A 16,895-nucleotide genomic window follows, 5' to 3' on the forward strand; every position below is an offset into this window, starting at 1 on the left:
GCGCCTGCGGGCGGGCAGCCCTCCTCCCTCCCCTCCCCGACGTGCACCCCGGGGTCGGCGTTGGGCTGCAGGCCGGGATCACCTGCCGCCTCCCCTCGCGCGCGCCCCTTCCCGCGCCCTCCCGCCAGCTCCTCTCTGTCCCTTGCGGGCACGCATCCCAGCCCCTGCCAGGCCGAGCAGCGGGGTGTGGCGCTGGCTCGGCGCGGGCGTCCCCAGCCTCTGGCCTGTGGGCGTCTTCCTGGCCCTCATGCATCCCCTGCATCCCGGGGTTACGCGGGGACGTGGGGCCTTGGACGCGGAGACCCGTGGGACTGGAGTGGTGTGACGATGCCAGCCTCCAGCCCTCCCCGCCCGCACCTTCAGGGGTGCACGACTTGGGCCAGGCGCTCTGATCTGCGGAATGTCCCAGACCAGACCGAAAAGGATGGAGATGCAGCCCGCAGTGCCAGGGTGGAGACGTCCGGGGGTGGAGGGAAGCCAGGAAACCTGGCTAGGTGCTCCGGGCGAGCCCGCCTTACTGGGGACGGAGGTGGCTCGAGGCGGCGGGGTAGGGGCTTCGACCTCAGCCCCACTCCCCGCGGGGACCGGGTCGCAGGTACAGACCGCGCTCAGCTCGGGAGGCGGCGACCGCTGACCTCGCCGCGACCTGGGGGCTCAGGAAGCGAGGCCGGTGAGGTTTGAGGCTGGCCTCGTGATAGGCGAATTCTCAGAGCGCGCTGGAGCTAGCGGAACTTCCAGCGGTCTGTAAACTTTCTCTTTCTTCCCACTTTCGCAGCAGGAATCCTGGCTGACCTCCACCCTCCCACCCCACTGCTGTGTGCCAGAGTTTAGCGTCCAGCCCTGCGCGCAGCCCGGTGGAGTATTTCCCTGGTTGCGCGCTCTTCCCAGGGAAAGCCATTGACTTGACTGAAAAGATTCGCGTAAACCTTTGCAAGACAGACCCTGCCACCAATGATACAGATCCAGCACCTCTTTCCCCTATTGAAAAAAAAAAAAACTAATATAAATCGTGCTCGAATTTAAGCAAGTTTTTCTTCGCTTCTGCTCTGCATAGTAACAGCCCTTTCTAAAATGTGGATCTGGTCTTCTCACTTCCCAGGTGTAAAATCCTTACAAAGTCTCCAGGTCACATGGAACTGCTTGACTATCTGGCTTCTCCTTTTCATCCCCAGCACACACACTCTCCCTCTGTCTGTCTGTCTCTCTCTCTCACACACACACACACCCTCACACACACTCACATGTTACATGACTAAGTTTTGGATCAGCACACACACACACATCTTACATGACTAAAGTGTTGGACCAGCACACACACACACACACTCACATCTTACATGACTAGCGTTGAATAAGAACACACACACCATACACATGCACACATAAATACGGTAAAAGATTACTTGGAGGAATTGGCTCATGCATTACAGGGTCTGGCCTTCCAATAGCTGTAAGGCAGTCCTGGCAGGTTGAAACTCAGCGGAGACTTGAGGCAGAATTTCTTTCTTCTTTTTCAGAAAATTTTTGCTCATAAGTGCTTACAGGAGGTCCATCTACATTATCTAGGGTAATCTCCCTTCTTTAAATTCAGCTGATTGTAGATGTTAACCAAATCTCCAAAATACCTTCGTGGCAACACATAGGTTCTACATTAGTGTTTGATTAAGTAGCGGTTAGTACAGGCTAAGCTAGGCATGCTGCCCCATGGAACTGTCGCAGGCACTGTCCTTCCGACTTCCACGCTGCTGGAAGTTTCCCTAGAACCCTGGCTAGTCGGTGTCTTACCCTTTGTGTCCCAGGTTGACTTGTACTTCTGTCTTCACATTAACCATGTTGTACGTCCCTCTTTAGATCACAGGTTTGTGAGGGCAGGAATTACGTTCACTTATAAAAAGAATAGCTTTACTTTGACAGTTCTGGAGGTTCCAGTTCAAAAATCTCATCTCACCAGACATATTTTTTAAAAATTACTCCTGCTGTTACTTGGAGAGCAGACAGAAGGTGGACAGAAAATATAAGCATATAGACAAATGAGTTCAGACCCTGTTGGTTCAGCCTGGGTGAGAGATTCATGGTGACTTGGGTGGAGGTGGCAGAAGTTCAGCGGAGCTCTGCGGTATCCCGTTAGGTGTGAGGAATGGGGTGATGGAGAGGGACACATCTTCCTAGGGTCTAGTTGACTGCAGACTCAGGGAAAGAGGACAGCGTGGGCAGCATGCAGGTGAAATGCCCATATGGTGTGGTCAGCCTCGGGCATTCACCTCTGCTCTCACAGCTCTTGGGCTTCTTGTGAGACATCCCCAGTTATGGGCAGAGTGAGGCTTGGATCTCAGCTCACACAGTTAGGATTTCTCAGCCATTTTACTGGTTCAGGCATGGGGCTGTGACGTGCTCAGCCAAATGGTCTTGTGCCAGGATTTCTCAGAAAAGAGACTTCTCTCCACCACTGGCTTTGAACCTGAAAGTCCTGGAGGCTCCTATGCTAACAGGAGAAAAGAAGGAAGGTACCCAAAGACAGAGCCAATACAGAGCAGATGGAACAGAGATGACCAGGTGACAACCTGTAACCAAACCCTGATGTCAAACCACACGATAGCTATACATATTTTCTTGGTGTGTAAGCCAGCTTGTGTTGAGATTTCTGACACTTAAAGTCAAGAGCCATAAGTGAAACACTGAAATGCAGGGAGAAAGAAAAATTCAAAAATAACGTAGCTCTGTGATCTTCTCTAAGTCGACCCCCCACTGATTTCCACCACCTGGGATCCATACCCTTGTGTTGCCCTCTACCCTTGAGTGTGGACTAGATTTCCTGACACTTTTCTAAAGAGCAGGATGCAACACAGTGATGAGATGCTCCTTCCATGATTAGGTCATGAAAGGACAGCCGTCCTTCCTGTGTTCTCTCTGTTGGCTTTCTCCTTCCTGTGGAAGCCAGAAACTTGGTCACAAGGCAACCCTGTGGAATGGCACACATGAACAAGCCTGGAGAAGATCTCCTGGGGTCTTCCAGCAGCCTAGAGGTGAACATGAAAGCAGACACTTCTCCAGTCTAGAGCCACAGACAATACTTTGAGTCCAGCCTCTTGAGATACGCTGAGCCAAAACTACCCAAATAAGTTGTTCCTAGCTGCTAGGTTCCTGGGCCTCAAAACCTGTGAGACCATAAGTGTTTCTTAGTTTCCGTAGCTTTTATTTGGAGCAACTTGCTATGCAGCCATAGATAACATATACAACCTTTAAGAGTCCAGTTCCAAGCAAACCAATAAGTATCAGTCAGACCTCAGATAGATGGGTGGATAGAAAGATGGTAGCTAGCTAGATAGATAGATAGATAGGTAGATAGATATGAAGGCAATTCTTCAAAGGCCAAACTTGTTTATTTTAAAGTATTCATATCCTGAAAATTAGTGTGTATTATTGGAAGGGAAGTTTGAAATTACTGGAAGAATGGAAAAAGGAGAAAAGATCTTATCAGTGTCCTTGAAAGCATTGTGACGGCGCAGGATCCCAAGCCTGAGCAGAACCTGCGTCACCTGAACACCATTTGCAGAACTGAGCCCCAGAGTTTCTCGTGCGTTATACAAGAGGCAGGGCCTGATTACTGGCATAAATAGCAAGTCCCCAGAGGATGCTGTTGCTGCTTGTCCAAGGACCACACTTTGAGAGGCAGGATCCAGGCTCTGTCTGCTCTGATAGCTCCATCACAGGGGCAGAACTGGACTACATCGTGACACAGCTGGCAAATCATGCCAGGTGTTGTCATGCAGCTGCTGCCACTTGTAACCTCAGAGGTGTGAAGTTCAAAAGTTTTCCCTTTTCCAACCTCACCGACATGTTTTCTCATTGGTGATATATTCAACTAGTATTCATGTACCAGAAAGGCATTTTCCAACCTTTTAGGATGTGTGTTAGTGAAGATGATCATCTAATCCTTGTCATTAGGTTAACGTGCTAGGAAGAGGACTCTAACGTGACTACAGCCATATCTACCCAATAAAATGTCATAGAGTTACTGAGAGGATTTCAGATTATAATACCTCACCCTGAAAAAGAAGAAACAAATGTCGTTCTACCAAAATGCTTTATAAAATTCATCAAAACTAGCTGGTTAATTTTACAAAAATAAAGATCACCCTAAAATGTATAACACTCAACAGTACAATTTAGTGGCTTTCTGTACTTACTTTAGAAGAAATACATATATACACAAAATATGAAGTTTTTAAAGTGCAAACAAGAGTTTCTTTTTTATAATGGTAGTTTTCAATCCAATATGATTTCTTTTTAATTTTGAAAATTTATGTCATTCACACCCCAACTTTTGCACACAAAATCAGTGCTTTAAACAATGTAAGGGCCAGGGATTTAGCTCAGTGGCACAGTGCCTGCCTGGCAAGCGTGAGATCACAAGCTCAATTCCTGGTACCAAAAAAAAAAACCTAACAACAACAATGTATATATTTTTAATATTAAATGATTGACTGACTTTATAGTAAATATGTGTGCCCAACAGGAATTATCAAAGAAAGAACCCCTTGTAATGTAATCCTCCATGAGAATACATTCAAACAACACTGACCTCTACTTGAAAAAGAGAGAAAATTCTGCTCCAAGTTTCCTTACCCCTTTCACTTGATCTTCGCCAGAAGGCTGAGAAGCCCTCTTTACCCCTTCCAAAGCTAAGTGTCGTAATGAACTGTCTCTAAGAAGTCCACGTTTATCTAGTACACATCCAGACGTCCACATTTCCTACCACCACTTTCGCAGGTCAAACCTCCAGTCATAGGGAACTCCTAAGGTGATGCTCATACCTACAAATATTAATCAAGCCAATTGTATTAAATGTTCATTTTCTAAAAACTCGATCATAAATCCAGAGAGAATGAGAGCCTTTTCAATGTTTTCTGAGGGCTTTCATTATCTAATTAGTTTTTGGTGCGTCCAGTGCCTTACGTAGAACTCGTATTAGCTGTGAACATTTGCCAGCCTAGCATTTTGCCTCCACCTGGAGCCACCAATTCTGATAGTACTGAATACGGCTTTGTGAGCAACAAACGGGGCCATTTCCTTCTAAAATGAAGCCACGAACCACAAAGGCGATGAAAAAGAAAGCACAGAATGTGAGCATTTGGAGCCTCCAAAGGACATTTTTTAACGTGCTCAGTAACCAAAGATGTTGCCTTCACAGTATATATAGCATTTAATTTCCCCTTATACCTTCTGGTTCTATAATTGAGCACAAAAGGCTGACCTAAGGCTACTTGCTAAATTCATGGAACATTTGAGATTAAAAATCTATGTATCACCCCGGGGTGCATTTTTCTGTAAGAAAACTCTAAAATGAAGAAGAAAACTCCTTTTTGTGAAATTCCAAAATCTGTTAAGATAGTCATGGGATTTGTACAAATTCTACAACGTGACCAGGGCAGGTACGCTGCCATCATCCCCCAGTTAACTCTCCCTGGGGTCTCCTGTCCAGGCCCCGTTTCCACAGGTCCTCCAGTCCACTTCCCACAGTACAGCCGTGTGGAACTTTCAAAAATAAAATCTGCTTGTCCTAACGCACTCACTAAGATCATGCCCTAGTTTGCCATAGCCTTCAGGATGGAAGCCGCCATGCTAAGGGCATCCTGGGACCCTGAATACACTTGCCCTATCAATAAGAAGAATAAGAATCCTAACATAATACAGCATCTATCAGAGGCTCACTATGATCCAGCCATTCTTTTAAGACCATTTGATTTACTACTTCACTTAATCCTCTGTGATGTCCACACTGTTACTATGCTCAGAGAAATTAAGGAATGTGTCCAAAATAATAGCGTTGAGCAAGCCAATATATCCTGCTGTGTAAGGTCCCCCTCGCCAGGCTTCCCAGTCTTCAGCCACCAGCTGAATCCCAGGTTCTTGAATAATCCCTGCTTTTCCCCTTCCCTCAGAGCTGCACACATACTGGTCCTGCCATGCTGGGCACCATCTGTCTACTTCATCGATGAGATTCAACTTCTACTCACATGTTCAGACCTCAGCTAAACACCTTTTGTCCGAAGAAACCCCGGCCTCCCAGTGAGATCGGCTCACACACCTCAACATGCACTTCTGTGGCACTCTCTGTTCACCTTTCACGATCCTATCATCATCACTGTTGCAAAGTACCTATTTCAGTTGCTGGTCAGTGGGTAACTGCTTGTGTTCCTTTCCACTGGTCGCTGTAACAGTGCAACAAAAATTTGGGTGGTCAAAAACAGAAATGCACTTTCTAGGTTCTGGAAAACAGGTGAGAACTGGGGAGCACTATTAGGAGTAAATCCTTTCTTGCTTCTTGTAGCACATGGCTGCTGGAAATTCTGCTCTTCTTGGCTCATAGATGCCTTGCTCTGGTGCCATGGCTGTCTTCTCCATGTGTATCTTCCCATTCCTTTCTTCCTCAATGATCTGTCTCCTTCTAAACCACCTTTTTCCACACACACCAGTCCTACTGGATTAGGATCCATATTAATGACCTCATTTCAACTTAATCACCTTTGTCAAAACTCTTTCCCAAGAAGGTCACATTCCGAGGTATTGGAGCCAAGATTTCAGTTTATTAAAAATTTATTGTAGGGTAGATACAATTCAACCTATAACAGTGCCTATGAGATTAAGACAAATTTCTGGAAGAATGGGGACCTGTCATCTTGTTCCTCAGCCTAGTATCCTGCAGGGAGCAGGTGTAAGTCAATATTTATCAAATGAATGAAAGCCCATACTTAGGAGTTGTTACTGAAAGAAATCTGCCATTAATCAGGGTTCAAAATGTCAGTGCCAGGGCTGGACATATAGCTCAGTGGCACAAGGGTCTGCCTGGCAAGCACAAGGTCCTGTGTTCAAACCCCAGTACTGCAAAAAAAAAAAAAAAAAGAAAGAAATGGCAGTGCCTACAGCACTAAGCAAGTAAGATGCATCACAAAGTAGGCTGCAAGAACTGGGGAAATAGTTATTTCATCTTTAGATGTTTCCACTGTGAGTGTTAGAGCTTCCAATGCTCAATTCTTCCAATTCTCAAACCACATTGTTTTAGAAGAAATGTTCTAATGGAGCAGTTAAATCAATCTTCAAAACTGAGCTATGTGTTAATGGCAATAATAATAAGCTATGTGTTAATGGCAAAAAACTGAGCTATGTGTTAATGGCAAAAATAATATGATTGAACACAGTCCTGGAGCCACCTGATAGCAGCCTCTGTGCCAGGATAACATTAGATGTCCTATAAGGTCACCTCTACAACGAAATGCAGTGATTCTATTCCCTGGGTGGTAGGATGGATCAAGAACCTCATTTGGATTGCAGTTATGCTGGGTCAGGCCTAAGGAAGCTCTCCCCTCTGGCACAAAATTTAAGAAGGGTCAAAAAACTCAGAAAATCAAAATAAATAATATTTTAATGCAATACTTTGAAACACTAACATTAATGCCAAAAAATTCACGGCAGAGACAAGACCTGATCCTGCCCTTTCACAGATTTCCCTCCCTCGTTTCACCTTAATACTGACTCTGCTCATGTTTCACTTTACACTTCCTCCCTGCTAGGTAACTATCAGCGAGCTTTCTATACTGTAACAAATATCTGAGATGAGTCAACCTACAAAGAGAACAGGTTTACTTCTGCTCACAGTTTTGGAAGTTTTAGTCCGTGATGTATTGGCCCTGTTACTTTGGGTATACCAAGGTATAGCAAGCAGCACATTTTGGCAGGAAGGATATAGCAGAGCAAAGCTGTTCACTTCATGGCTGGGATGCAAAAAAGAGACGGGAGCGGGCTGAGTCTCACCAGGTGTCTTGGTTACTTCTCCCTCATTGCTGGGACAAAATACTTGAGGCTCAAACTTAAGGAAGGAAAAGTTCATTTAGCTTACAGTTTGTGGAGGTTTCGGTCCATAATCAGCTGGTTCCAAGGCAGGGAGGCATGGCACAGGGGCAACACTTCAAGGCAGCAGGAGACAACAAAAGCAAGAAGAGCACAAGGAGGAGGGAGCAAGCAAGCCTCTTTCCCTCCCTTATATTGTATGCAGGCTAGGATGGGTGCAGCACTCACACCATCTCATGCCCTCCTCTTGCACAGGCTCAGGATGTTTACAAAGTGAGGACCCTGGCCCCCTGTTGAATCGCATAGTTAAACTTCTAAACTTCCCAAGGTGACACAATGAATCAACCATTATAACACCCTAGGGTGTAAATAGCCGCCTGAGAGCATGTCCTCTACACCCTAGGATGTAGAACTGTTGAGTCACTTAGTTAAGCTTCTAAACTTCCCAAGTTGACACAGTGTATCAACTATTATACCACCCCTTCCAGAGCACCTGGCCAATGACCTGGAAGTCCCATGAGGCCAGCTTTCAGTGGCACCAACCTGGCACCCAAAACTTTAACACATGGCCTCTTGAGGAGATATCAGATCCAAACTATACCATCATCACCTGTGAGATCAACTTTCTATTGATTTAGTTTCCCCTTTCTGAAGCTCCAGCTGCTGTGTGCTACATTACAGAAGAAGCACACCCCACTCCCACCTCACCCCACCACCTTCTGTGCTCAAATATGCACAGCACTACAAGCTTCACAAACTCACTTACACTTCTGACAGACTCTCCAGCTCATCTCCCTTCTCAAAGGGAAGAATCATTGCTTCCCCTATAAGACAGTGCCACTTACTTCTGATGGAATTGCCTTAATCATACTTTCTCTCAAGAGTTTTCCCAATGCCTGCTCACTTCTGCCACACTGTCATAGGCTGCAGACAGGGTTCTGCTGCTAGCCCAGCAATAGCATCTTTCTGTAGCCAACAGATGCAGGTCAGTTACCATGGAAGGCTCATCTGTTGATTTAGCTCTCAGCTTGGAAATCACATCTCGAGTGTTTTATGGCTTGATAATACAGAGGGTACTTCTGACCTTCCCTAAGCAGCCACTCAAAATACCAACTTTCCCATCCATCATTACTACAACCCTTCTTCATGCGCGAGCTGATGTACATGATTTGGTAATAACTGAGGGCAAAATGTTGATTCAGCATTGTGACAAGCTTTTCTTAGACCTTCAGAATCACAAGACATGTCAACAGCACAGCAAAACTAATACAGCCAATTATGCAAATACATACGGCCTGTCAAAATCACCATCAGCAGAACAATTGGAACTGGCACAAAACCCTGGTAACTGTTTTTAAATAAGAATAGCGTATGATGAGGAACACTTAGCCTGACCTGGTGTTCCTGTGAAATCTGCTTCTCCATACATAAGAAGAAAACTAAAAGTAGAGAATTTGATTAGATTAATAATTAGATTAATTTACTCCAGACAGGTGCCTGATCACATATTCTGAGTGCACTCCTCTGTGAAATCTTCCCTGTGGTTGGGCTCTGTAAATTTGATCACAAGTTCTTGTGCGTTGCTATCCACTCATAGCATCTTATATACTCACATGTACTTATCTGTGTGTCTGGCTTCCTCCATTAGACTAAAAGTTAGTGGGAGAGCTGAGAGAAGGCATGTTATCTGAGTTCTCCTTATGTCTCACACACTTGGTAGGTATTCAAATATTTGTTGAATGGATGAAAAGAAAACTCCACCACTTTCTTAACGCAAAGAGTATCATCTCTTTAAGGGCACCAAAAGATTTCGTTACAACCTTGCCATTGACCATCACAACACATTTACTTTCCATGAAGTGTTAGTGGTTCATCAGAAAGCATGGAATTTCTTCCGTGTTCTTCATTATCCCAAGCAGTTTTATGAACATGGATTCACACAAAATTCATCACAATTTGCTCATGAAGATTATGAGCTGTCTAGATTTGAATCAGGGCAGAGACAATTGTTAGCTGTGCCTTACTTTCCTCATCTGTGAACTAGGGGTGAAATTTACATCAACCTCACTTTATTAAGGTGATTTAAAAGTGCTTTGAATAGTGCTTGAAAAGTGGCAGAACTCAATAAACATTAGCCATTGTTAATACTTTTTTTACTCCTGGCATTGCTGACCCATGATGAGAAGGAAGGAAAATCCGTCCGAGATAACAAAGGAGTTTGGGAGGACCCAGCTGGATTCCAGGGCTTGGTCCAGCAAACACATGGAAGCTGGCTTTTAGGAACCAAATGAGCAATTGTGATTCAGAACATATTCATATAACTTAGGTTGCAGAACAGGGAGTCCAAGCAGCCCCTCTGGTTTACCCTCTAACTCAGGCACCTACTTCTTCAGGAAGGTAGCTTCACCTGCTCCCTGGTATGAGAAAATTCTGTCCCAAATGCAGCCAGCTAAGGACAGCAGGGTGATTTGGGGTGGGGGAGCAAACAAGCTGAGAGTCTATCCTTACTCTTCTAGAGGCAGCGATCCCAACTGCTTTGCCATGGTCTTCCTCAGATTTCCTTTTGGCTGTGGCCTGTTACCTCGGACTTTCGTCCTTTGGAAGGGTGCTTTAAACTGTCTGACTTTATTTTCTATCGCCTTAGTAATCGTGATTGCTTTCAATGGTTCTAGGTTTGCTTGATTTTCTTTTCCTTTCATTGTTATCAGTGTTGTTTTCTGGACATGTATAAAACTCCTGTGTTCCACAAACAGACCTTTGGTTAAAGTAAAACTTATAACCCCGTGTTACTGGTTGCTAAGACGACCAATGTAGGCAAATACTGCATAGACACAGTAAGCACCTCGGGAAGGGTGCGGGCTCTTAACCCAAACAGATGTAATGTGTATTTACTGCAGTGCCCCATGTAGTTTACCTGCTCTCTCTGCAGATTTCAGGAATCTCTCTTTTCCATCACTCGTCTCGCATTATACTGATTTTAATTAAAACTGAGTTGTCAAATATTTACAGTCCTATTTTTAACAATCGCTAGTGAAAATCTGTCAGCCACCAAGTATAGCTATTAATAGAACAGATGATCTTTTTTCCCCTGTTGTTGTATCTACCCCAACTGTGGAATGCTAAATTTTATGGTGGCTTTTCTTTGGATGAAAGTTGGATGGAAACAAAAAAAAATCTTGTTTAGTGTCTTCCATTGATATTTTCTCAGGAAGGACAGCCAGTGAGGCACTGTTCCAAATGCAGTGCCAACCTCCTTGGAAGCTAATGGCAGTTTTTTTTCCCCCTGAAGTGACAGATTTCATATGTGGCATTATCGGTTTTTTTGTACACTCTATCTGCATATTTCTGCAAGTAGATTGAACTCCAAGTACCTTTCCTGGTGACCCCAGCCCTGAATATTGAGTTTGGGGTTAAGAAGCCCACAGCACACAGTAGGCTTTCAAAACAATTGAATCATCTCTACTGCTTATGTAGGACTACACCACAAAGGAGATGATAAATACATATAAACCAGGCAGGATTTTCTGTAGACAGTTGATTAGATAGCTAGAAAGAGTGTTTCCATGAACAGAAAACAAAAGGAAGGCAGACTTGGCAGGAACCCTGTAAGAAACATCTCTTGAAGTATATAATAGATATTTATCCAAATAAATGGCATGGGAGCATTTGCCTGTCTGTGAGAATGCCTTATTTGTAATTAGTTGAAATGCTAAGCACAAAATTAAATTATTTTTAATTCAGCAAGTGTGAATATTTTTATCATTAATCTGTCCTTTATTTCCCCAAAATTTTCTAGGGAAGACTCATCATGTTATGTCACCCTGTAACCTGCTTGTGATAATATACTGAGGGCATCTAATATTTATATTCCTCTTTCTCTGTGGACAGGGAGTTGCTTTGGGCAGACTCCCCATCATTCACACTCATGTTTGTGTCCAAAATATCTAATATATAGTACATCCTCAATAAAGGCTTGATGAAATAGATAACCACTTCAACAGCCCTAGAAACCTGATGAACAGAGGAAGAAAACATGGTCTGTAGACATAGTGGAATATTACCCAGCCATAAAAAATAATCAAATATTGTCATTTGCAGCAATATGGATTGAACTGTAGAACATTATGTTAATTTTTCAGGTTATTATGAACTATTTCAGAAATACATAAAAGAGCTAGAATGAGCATAAACCTGGATTTTAAAAGTACTAACATTGGCCAGATTTGCTTCTGATAATCTTTTTTCTTTGAAGAAAAAGACATAAAGCCACAGTCTCAATTCAACCCAACCCACTCCTGCTCCTGCCTCCCTTCCTCCACATCCTCCCTCCCTGTCTCCCTTCCTTCCTTCCTTCCTTCCTTCCTTCCTTCCTTCCTTCCTTCCTTTCTCTCTCTCTGTCTCTCTCTCTTTTTCTTCCACAACCCAGCTGGAGTTGCTGTTTGTCCTTCTTGTGGGTCTAAATGTATTTTTTGATGTAGGTATGTAGGTATAAGATACAAAGGCTGGTTTTAACTTGCTTTTTTCATTCCGAGTTGTGTTAGCAAGATTTATCCGTATTGAGACACGCAGCGCTTTCACAGAATGATACATTTTCCCTGATCAGATCTGGAGTAAAGCTTTTTATCCTTTACAATCTATTTGCCCTTAAATTATAAATCTAAACATAGATTCCAGGGACACAAGGCTAAGAGAGAGGGGCAGAGTCTCTTCCGTGCCTTTCACACTCGCAGGCTGTGTTTGTCAGGTCCCTCCGCTGACTGCGCTATCAAAGCACAGAGCCAGGGCTTGTACTCAGCTCTCAGAAACAATAGGTGAGGCTTGAACTGTGGGTCCCGGCCCAGAGAGGCACAGCGAGAACTGTTCCTCACTCAGGGTCACACTCAGCTTTGAGCGACGGCAAGGAAAAGAGATGGGAATCTCTCTTTTGAAACTTCAGTAGCGATATCCTTCCTTCCTTTCCTCCTGATACTTTTTTCCAAAGATGTAGAACTTAATAGATCAATTCAGGGCAGGGAGTGTTCGTAGGATGTTCTCATTTTGTGATCAAATAAAAATGCACAGTGTTGGTAAAAAAAAAAAAAATCAGTGACTTCAGAGACACTTGCCAGTTTATTATGACTTCCTAAAATCATTTGCCTACACAACTTCTCTTTCACCATTTGGTTCCAAGAACCTAATTCTCATTTATGTGAAACAGAAGCATAAAGAAATCATAGTTTACCTCTAGTCAGTAACTATCTGGTCACTATTAAGAGAACTTTTCTGTATTAGCCCATATATGCAGTACATGTTTGCACTCCTTGAGGAGAGTTGGTCTGCAGACAAAACACATCCAGATCGTTTTCTTCATCCCTTCCCCTCCCTTCCTCCAGTCCCCTCCCTCTCCCTCCATCTCTTGATCTCCTTCCCATTTGAGAATATCTGTCTCCCTGCTTCCTATTATCTTTTTTTAAATTTTGCTCTTTATTTATAATTTGAGTTTCTCTTTGGCTGTGATACTTAAGCTTGCGTGTCTGATTTATTTCACTTAACACTGTGGTCTCAGGATGCATCCATTTCCTACAGGTGACTCAAGTTGATTTTTCATTATTGCAGAGTAGTGCTCCATACTTCATAATAGCTAAATCTTAGAAGCGACTTCTACATCCATCCAGAGAACTTTCGGTTTTGAGGTCCATAATGTTGTAGTAAACACATTTAATGTTTCTCACTTCATGAGTTTGTTGCTTCTATCCATTTGCTGCTTTTCATGTTTTTCCCTTGAATATCTGGGTAACACTAAAGACCAACAAAAAGCTCTTCAGAGAAATTTAAGAAGCATGTAGCTTCTCTGCAAATTCTAGCTCACAGGTCTATGTACTTGAAGACAGCCATGTACAAAATATATATAAAGGAGAGTAGACAGCAGCTCCTGGCTTTGTAAGTCCATTTATCTCAGGGCTTTTGCAAGTTACAATAGCCCCTAAAAATCTTGTTATACATTTGTCTTTTGTTAAAGACAAAATTGTCTTTAAGTAAACCAGGTGTGGTGGCACCTGGTTGTAATCCCAGCACTTTGGGAGACTGAGGCAAGAGGATCTCAAGTTGAAGCCCAGCCTGGGCAACTTAGTAACTTGGAGAGACCCCATCTCAAAATAGAGAAGAGCAGGTACTATAGCTCAGGGTGAAGGCCGCGGGTTTAATCCTTAGCACTACAGTCACAAAAAAAATTGTGTAAGTATTTAGATAAATCTGTGTGGGTAAAAAAGAAAAGATTTTGTTATATAATGTGTCATTTCACAATTTAAAAGTACTTTAAATAAGTAGTGTATTGGAATATCTAAAAAAATTAATTATACACCATTTTTCCTTTCCAAAAATTCCTCAGATCAAATAATAAGCTAATCTGTTTGACAAAGGACAGCTAACATACAAAACCTCCACCCCAATGCTGCAATATCCTACAGAAACAAGAAATAAAGTGAGCAGGCATAAGGGAGGAGGAAATTGGAATGAAATGGAAATTAAATTCTGGGTGGTTTTTTGGGGGGGATAACTTCTTGCTATGCAGTTCAGGCTGGCCTTGAGCTCACTTTGTAGCCCAGGCTGGTCTCGAACTCTCAACGATCCTCCTGCCCCAGCCACCCGAGTGCTGGGATTACAGGCGTGTGCCACCACACCTGGCTAAATTCTGTTTAAAACTGCAAAGAAGGCCAGGTGTGGTGGCATACACCTGTAATCCCAGCACTCGGCAGGCTGAGGCAAGAGGATTGCCAAGAGTTTAAGGCCAGCCTGGGCTACAAAATGAGTTCAAGGCAACCCTAAACTATGCAGAGAGACTCTGTCTCAAAGAATAAAATAAAATAAAGTAAACTTGCAAAGAAATTTAAGTACAAATAATATAATTACTAGAGACTGACTTCAGCCTGGATGTGTGAATATTAAACAACCCTGTCCTCATGGAGAGTGGCCCCTGTCCCACTCCCTGAGGACCATGCTTTTAGGTGGCATTGTCCTTCCTGATCCAGTTTCCAGTTCTACTAAGGGAAGCCAAGGACTTCTGTGCACCCCTCCTCCCTGGTGGGCAGCTCTGTGCTTGGGCATGAGCTCCCTGAGAAGTACTGAACAAGCCCAGGCCTGCTGGACTTGCCCAGGGAAGCTAGCAGCACTGTACACACTGGATCCTGCACCCCACACCAAGTGATCCATTCAAGCACCCTACATCAGGGTGGTGGGCAGTTTCTGTGTTTTCTGACCTATTTGAGATCCAGTTGCTTATTTCCTTTGGTGGGATCTGCTTTACACACACACACACACACACACACACACACACACACACACACACACACACCACAGGCAGTTATCCAGAGCAGAAAGATTTTCAAAATGCAAAATTGGCACAGTCTTGTCTCAGCTACCAATTTAGTTGTCAGCTGTTTTGGGTAAATGCGGTATTTTAGTTTCATTCAGAATCTCGTTTCTGTAAGTCTCTCTGCATGACCACGTGCAAATCTACATAGCTCAGGTCAGTCACAAACCCTTTAGCCAGGTATAGTGCCTCACACCTATAAATCCAGCATTTAGGAGCCTGAAGCAGGAAGACTGTCATGAGTTTGAGACCAGCCTGGGCTACTGAGTGAGTTCAAGGTGAGCCTAAATTATAGCACGAACTCCTGTCTCAAAAAACAAACAAACAAACAAATCGTTAAATACCAGACAGAAAAATGACAATGACTTTTGCTCAGCCTTGTCCCACACAGCCCGCATACACATATAACAGCACTCCAGTCCCGCAAATTCATTTGCAAACCTCCACACTCTCCATCTCTCCTGCCCCTGTGGCCACCCTTCCGCTGTGACTCACACACCTCATCAGGGTTAGCGTGGAGTTCCCTTGACATTCTTATGAAGCGAGACTGTTCTAGTGGCTCTAATTCTAACTTCATCCCTTCTCCACACACTCTCAGCCTCGCATCCCTCGGTGGCAGGCAGCCCCGCTCCCTGTTAGGACGCTCCTCTAAGGAAGCAAAGGTGAGCGGCCACACAGCGTAGAACAGCTCTGTTCCGCTCCCATCCGGTCAGGCCTGTTTTGCACACCCTTCCTGCGGAGAATGGGCTAGAGACACCTGGTCAAAGGGTGTGTTCCTGGGGAGCGGTGCTGCTTCCAGCCAGGGTGGAACCTCCTGCACAGATGCACTTCCTGCACAGAATGTGGTGCACCAGCGTTAAGCAGCCCAGTCCCTCTCAGGAGAGGCAGGGAAGGTAGCTCTCGTGTTCTTGTGACATGGCAAGTAGCAAATCCAAGCTCGAGATGGGGGTGGGAACTGGTCAAGCAAGATGACCTATTACCTAATCACTTCACCCAGGTTACTGCAGCAGTCTGGGAGCTGGTGGCCCTGCCTCTGCCATATCTGTTTCCAGCTGTTTCTTCGAGCTGCCAGCTGACAATAGCACAACTCTCCTATCAGCCAGTGGCTCCTCACAACCTTCAGGATAAGATTCAAGCTTCTGCTAAGAAACTGAAGGCTCCTCTGTTGCATCTACTTTGGCCCATATCTACCCTGCCTTGCTACCCTACGGCCCCTGCCCCCAGCCTTATTACTCACTGTTCCCCCAGACAGGACAAGCTCTCCCACACTTCCATCCCTTGCCGCAGTTCTTCTTGTGCCCCTATCCAAAACTATCTGGATCACTTCCATTTAGCCTTCAAATTTCCTTTTGAGACTGAGCATTCATGACCTTCTCTTCTCCGTCTCCAAATTCATCTTTGCCTTCTTGTCTCTCTGTATCACACACCTGCTCTGGTTTCCTAGCATATCCACTCCTCACTAAAGTCAGGGTCTGTATGTTTCACTTCTTGTATCCCCAAATTTCATGAATGTTGGTTTAATGATTTCATTTCATATTTCAGGCTGAGTTCTTATTGTCTTTCTCCCCTTGAGGTGTGCTTTTCGAAGGTTGATGCCATGTTTATTTTCCCAGCATGCTCCACCTGCTGGTCGGTATCCAGTGTTGGCTAAGGTATGCCCAGCGTAGGACCATGTTGCTAACAGGTTTGGCCAGGAGCT

The 16,895-nt window shown here is 44.3% G+C and overlaps 1 protein-coding gene across 1 annotated transcript in view; it reads right to left on the reverse strand.

Annotated features, from left to right (window-relative positions):
* The window catches only part of Kcnk2 (potassium channel, two pore domain subfamily K, member 2), a 181,830-nt gene that overhangs the window by 127,132 nt on the left and 37,803 nt on the right, over window positions 1-16,895 (reverse strand). The gene's annotated exons all lie outside the window — the stretch shown is intronic.

This window comes from Chinchilla lanigera, unplaced genomic scaffold, assembly GCF_000276665.1.
Source record: "Chinchilla lanigera isolate Chin_1 unplaced genomic scaffold, ChiLan1.0 scaffold00005, whole genome shotgun sequence".
NCBI classification, from domain to species: domain Eukaryota; kingdom Metazoa; phylum Chordata; class Mammalia; order Rodentia; family Chinchillidae; genus Chinchilla; species Chinchilla lanigera.